A 6,059-nucleotide genomic window follows, 5' to 3' on the forward strand; every position below is an offset into this window, starting at 1 on the left:
AAATAAATTTAAAAATCTAGATTCTGCTATTTTCTTCAGTTTGGGGGTCAGATAACATAAAACAAAATACCCAGGAGTTTCAGTGTGTGTTCATTCATAGGCCAGCCCATCCAATACACCCTTTCATCTTAGATTAAGGAATTATAGCGCTGCAAATGAATTTCACGTCCAAAATCATTCAGTTTGTCCCCTTTGTCTTCCAGAACCCTAAGCATATGGGACCGTACTAAGTATAGCAAAAATAGCTGCACTATAATCATAATTAGTACCTATTAGCCCTTCTTAGGTGCAAAACCCCAGTGATGAGAACACAGCACGAGAACCGAGATAGAAGAGGATGTGAGGTCTCAGGAGCACAACAGTGTGATTGCTGCCCTTGTGTTTCACCAAGCACACGGCAAGTGGGGGAACTGCTGGGCTGGGGATCCCGCTCCTACATGCCTCTCCCATAGGCACAGAGAAGTGCAGACTGAGCTCTTTTTTACCCCCCTTTCTGAGGCATTTCTTCTTGTCTGAATATGTTTTTCCTCACAAACTTGCTTGTATGTCCCTAAATATATTTTAAAGGGCGACATTATTAATTTTTAATAACTGAAGTATTAAAATCTGTCCATCGTGATGCTGAGGGGAGATTTTTCGTTGGTCATACTTTAGGCGGCAGCTGTTTTACAGCGTTAGGAACAGCTATTGGTGACCAACCTAAAGTCTGAACTTTTCACTGAATTATTTTGTGGGCTCGGCTTTGGCATTGCACGCAGCTTAGATGCAGTTTCAGCCTCTCCTCTATAATTGGTATGAGTTATATGCAATTACAGACATAAGGGATTGTCGTTTAAAAATAAATTAAAAGAAACCTGGCATGCAAATTTAAGATGAAGTTTTCCTGCCCAGTGATATTTTGGAAAATGTCTGCTTTTAGATCCAGAGTGCAAAAATGCAAATGTTTACATTAGCAAGCCACAAGCCACATTTTCAAAAGCAAAGATTCCAAACCGTGCATGAGAAATCAGTGTGCATTTCTATTTCTACACGGGGAAAAAAAAAAAAAAAACAAACAGGTCTCTTTCTATAGGTGGCTTTGTACCGAGTGTAATTCACTTTGGCAGCACGTGGGCTGCCCAGTGACACAGCGCGGCTCGTTTCAATGGGACTGATGTGCACTGCGGGGACATTCCTAGGAGTGAGGCATGATGCTGATCTGTGCTGCATTGCCCTATAAACACGGATCCCAGCAATCTCAGTCCTGTCCGGCACTGTCCAGCTCCCCCTCAGCCATCCAGCATCCCTCACATCCCTCCCGTGTCCCTGCTTTGCTGCAAGGAGTGATTGAATGCAGAGGCTGTCATTATGTTCAGGGCTTCGTGTTATCCCTGTTGGCTTCAAGCATAAAATCAGAGGAGAGCCCGAGACAGCTCATAAAAGTGGAGTCACGTGCAGGGAGAAGAGTATAGATATCATAACCTATGTGTGAAGGAACAGAGAGGGAGGTTATGATCATTGTCTAAGGAGATCTGTTCAAACAGTCTAATAGAAAGATGCCTGCTTTGAATCAACATTACACTTTTGCTAGGGGTTACAATTTACAGTTCCAGCATGATCTTTTGAGATCGGGCGAATACATTTAATATAGAGACATTTGCGCAGCTTCCCAAACATGCATCATGCCTTGCACCGCAAGCTCTGCAACTTCTTTCTTTTAATCGATAGCTCATAAGTATTCATTGAAAGATATGTTGGTGTTCTGTGGGCAAAACTTGCAGAATCGCCACCACTGTACTAAAATCAACATTTACCTTTGAACCTTTTCTTGGAACTGACAAAATAATGGCACACTTAAAGAATTTTTAATTTATTACTAGCGGTGAGTTTGGATGTGCGCTATATAAACCACTACCACATTTTCCATCTAATTAACACAGAGAAATCTGTTAAGAAAGCAAAGGAAAACTATGATTCAACAGCTGGGTCCATGCCATGAATATGCAAAGGAGACAAGGGAAACTTTACCTCCGCGCTTCCTTCTGCAGCTCCAACCCTCCCTGCAGCCCTCTCCTCCCAGAGCCACCCCCTGCTCCGCTGCTGCCTTTGCATCACTGATCCTAGGGCTCCGGCTATCTGCTCACCTCATGTTCACAGAAAAAAAAAAAAAACAACAACATTTTCAAAGGCTGTGAGCTTTTCTTTCTGCGTGTGGAAATATTTTGATTGCCATTAAAGAGATGACTACTCCAAGCCTAGATATAATTAAAAGATGAGGTGCATTTTTAGATACGCTGACTAGTGTACATGCTGGGACATGAGAACATGTCATCTTCATTGGGATTTATTTTGTGGTTAAAGTAATGCGCAACATTTTCTCCAGAGTCATCACTATTTAATTTATTGCCTGAAAAATAAATTAATTTTATTCCCAATTTTTAATAATATATTAAAAGAGCCAAAAAAAAAAAAAAAAATAGTTTATACTGAAAGGGCAAAATAGCTGATGTCTTGTGTACAGTGCTGGATAGGAAGCTCTGAAAGTATATACAGACTTCAGTGGTCATGCTGTATTAAACTCAGTAGTTCACAACTCATGGATATCTCTCAGCATACAAAAGTGATCATTGTGACTATTTTTTAATAAAAGCATAAGAAAGTAAATGAAGACAGAAGGCCAAAATTGTTAAAGGAATTACGTGAATTGATTTATACTCTCTTGCCAGTGTCAGCTGGGGAGGAAAAGTGAGGAAGAAAAGTGTCACCCTCCCAGGATAAAATTCTCATGTCTCATATTTCAGTATTTAGAGATTTTTTTCAGCCTATTGCTAAGCATTTTCTCAACATCCTACTCAAAACAAGCTTCATCAACAAGAGAAAAGCTCCATCTTTGACCAGCCTATCCACAGTGAAGAGTCTGCCATTCAGCTGCCTGTATCCAGAGATGTTTAATAGCTTATGCAAAAGAGAAAATGGGTTGAGGTAGTTGGGAGCAGCACTATCTCTGACTTTGGGCTCAGGAGTTCCCCCAGCAGCAAAGCTCAGAGGTTTGTGACCCACAAGGAGAGGAAGAAATAGAAATCTCCCTTCCTTGTCTCTGTATTTGGGCTATGAAGTAAAAGATTTGCCTGATTTAATAGGCAACTCCTTATTTGATTTTTCTTTTTTCTCTCCCAAATCTCTTCAGCCAGACCACTCAAAATAATTCAGTTTTAGTTCCAAAGACAATGTAAGATAATCAAAGTGCATTTTTGGCTAATATCCTATTTTCAGAAAACTCTGATATGTTCAAGGATGCTCAACATGTGTTGCTGGGGAGCTACTCTAGTACTGAGCAAAATTATTTGGATGTGATTTTAAGCCTTACTCCATCCTTTCCTACATATCCCTCTTCCCAGGTGCTAAGCCTTCTGCTGCCCATCTTGATTTGTCAAGTGTGATGTTTTTTTCCACTGCTTCAGAATACTGTTTCAGAAAAGGAGTCAATTCTGTCCCATAACTTTGTATACAAGAAGTGGTTTCTGACTGTGACTTAAACCAACAAGTAAGCTCCAGAGAAACAATCACATGGCAGCCCTTTGTCACCAACTACACCAGGAAATCTTGCCATCTCTCTGTGTGCAGTTCATTGTAAATGAGTGTCCTCATGCAATGGGTGTTTTCCATGTAGCTGCATTTGTCCAAATGATTTGTTACTTGAATGATATATATTTTCCCAATGGAATAGAACACATATATATGGTACCACAATAGTTGACATAGTCCGCCATTCTGCTGAATTGTCATGCATTATAAATTCATATTTCTGTTCTGCCCACATTTTACCATATATATATATATATTTTTTTTTTTTTAAAGGAAGGGAAAGTAGAAGAGAGGAAAAATTGTATTTTAACATTTTCCTTCTTTCTTCTTTCTCTTCTCCCCAGACTGAGGAGCCTCCGTACCAAGGTGCACACTCACAACAGATCACTGCATGGTTGCAGGTAACTGGGGACTTCAAGAATTGTGTTGGTCTGCCTGTATGGCACTTGGACTCCATCCACCTGTTGACTACATCTGCTTTTGTTAAGTACATAATTAAGAGCTTGGTTAAAACAAAGAAAAGAAAATTCTGATGTGCATAATGGCTTATGCTTCTCATTTGTTTCTTCAGTTTTAGCCAAACTTGAGGGAAATGATTATTCTATAAGGGATGTATTTTTGGAGTAGATTTTTGAAGGATTTGCAGAAATCTTTTAAGTGTGAATGTCATGCTGGCCACAAAACTCTGGATTTCAATTTTCTCAAAAGGCTAGGAGGTAAGCTATCAGTTTGGGCCTGGATCTCATTCAAGCTGAGCATAATTGAAGATCCTTGCAACAGATGAGCCTTCTTTCCTGAACTTCCGCAGCAGGTTCAAATGTTTACCGTAGGTCTCCTGAAGTAAATTCCACCTGAGCCATGATTTAATAATAACAAATATCCTCTAGTAGACAAAGCGCAGCCCTCAGATGCAGTTGAGTATTTGCTCCAGAATATTGGTCCCGAAGATCTGACTTCATGACCAAAGTATTGACGCAAGAGGTATTTTGCTCTCTCCAGAGTCTAGAGTGACCAAACCACCCTTGGGGAGCAGTTTGCCTTGATGAGCCCCATCTGCTCTTCACCTCCCCACTTGGAATGGCTGCTGCTTAGTAGGCTCACTGATTCCTGCTTTGCTTTTATTTTCCAAATCCCTTGCTAAAGGCTGGATGGCAAACACCACACAGGTGGCTGGCCTCATGTGAGTCATGGAAGAGTCATCACAGGGGAAGGGCACCACAGACCAGCAGTGCAGAAGCAAACATCTCCATTAGCCCATTGACTGCACTGTGAGTCAGGTAGTCCAGCCAGCAGCATCTTCCCATAATTGTTTGTCTTCCCTAATTAATTAAAGATGGGCCAGTAAATAAACCCCACTCTCCCAAGTTTTCAATATATTTATCATCCAGAGCTGGCAACTCTTCCCCACCAGCTTCCTAATAAATACCATTCACAGGAGCTTTGTGCGTAATTTCTGTGCAGATCCAGCTTGGTCAGTATTTCCAGCTGTTCCACTCAGATCTGTATGATGAGAACAAGCTATTTCTGAATTTTCCACAGCAGTTTATAAATAGTCACATGATAAACAGTGGGTTGTGCTGTGTGCAAGAAATTCAGCAGAGGCATGGCCACAGAATATATCATTCCTTGTTTAGGAGGTAAAAGGGGCCTCAGAGATGCTTCCAATCTCTGTAGTTTTATGCAGATCAGGTAGAACAAGGGCAGGTCTCTGTAAATGTGCTTCTACATCATCCCTCTGCTTTGACCACCAGCCCCATTGACCTGGATGGTCCACCTCCATCTTGGTTACCAGTGCCGTGTCCATCTCAGTCATAAATGACACCTCCAGCCTGGTCTGTTTGGGAGCAGCCATCCCATGCTGAGCATCACCCCAGGCTGCAGGGAGCTTTCCTTCCGCTACAGCACCAGCTGTCTTGGGGACACTGAATTTAGACCACAAAATCTTTTTCGCCTGGACCGGCAAACAGCCATCATCTGGGAACAATGAGAGCTGTCAGGTTGGGGGAAGGGAATAGGGCAAAGCGAGCAGGGATTTGAGAGCCGATCGGAAGGAAGGAAACACTCCTTGTGCAAATTTTGCCCTGAAAAACACAAACTTCATTAGCTGGAAATGAAGGCTTGGTCTATTGAGATGTGCCTTGCGCTTGGAGAGTAGTGTAGCAGGGACAGGTGACCTATTTTCCTTGGAGAGGAGGGAGAGGCTTCTCTCTATCGATCCCACTCTTCCTGTATCAGTTTATACACTAGCTTCTATGGCTTGAGAAGGAAGCAGCTAGCAATGCAGTGAATCATACACAATGAATAAATCATCTGACTAATTTAGCTTGTTTTTCTGCTCATGTCTCTTCCATGAACAGTTCACCATTTCCCAAAATGTATGTATTATTCAGATTTATCTTGTGGTTTTGGGGGCTGTTTTTTTGTTTGTTTTTTTTTTCTTTCCAACTTTGCTGCAAGTTAGCAAAAAAAAAAAAAAAAAAAAAAAAAAAAAAAAA

General features: G+C 41.3%; 1 long non-coding RNA gene across 1 annotated transcript in view; it reads left to right on the forward strand.

Annotated features, from left to right (window-relative positions):
• LOC122183731 overlaps window positions 1–6,059 on the forward strand; it is a 181,033-nt gene that overhangs the window by 154,097 nt on the left and 20,877 nt on the right. The window contains exon 2 of the long non-coding RNA XR_006180341.1: window positions 3,909–3,965. This is a non-coding gene — a long non-coding RNA (uncharacterized LOC122183731). The remainder of the gene's footprint in view (window positions 1–3,908; window positions 3,966–6,059) is intronic.

Source organism: Lagopus leucura, unplaced genomic scaffold, assembly GCF_019238085.1.
Source record: "Lagopus leucura isolate 7727_CA_CO unplaced genomic scaffold, USGS_WTPT01 Super-Scaffold_100019, whole genome shotgun sequence".
Classification (NCBI taxonomy): domain Eukaryota; kingdom Metazoa; phylum Chordata; class Aves; order Galliformes; family Phasianidae; genus Lagopus; species Lagopus leucura.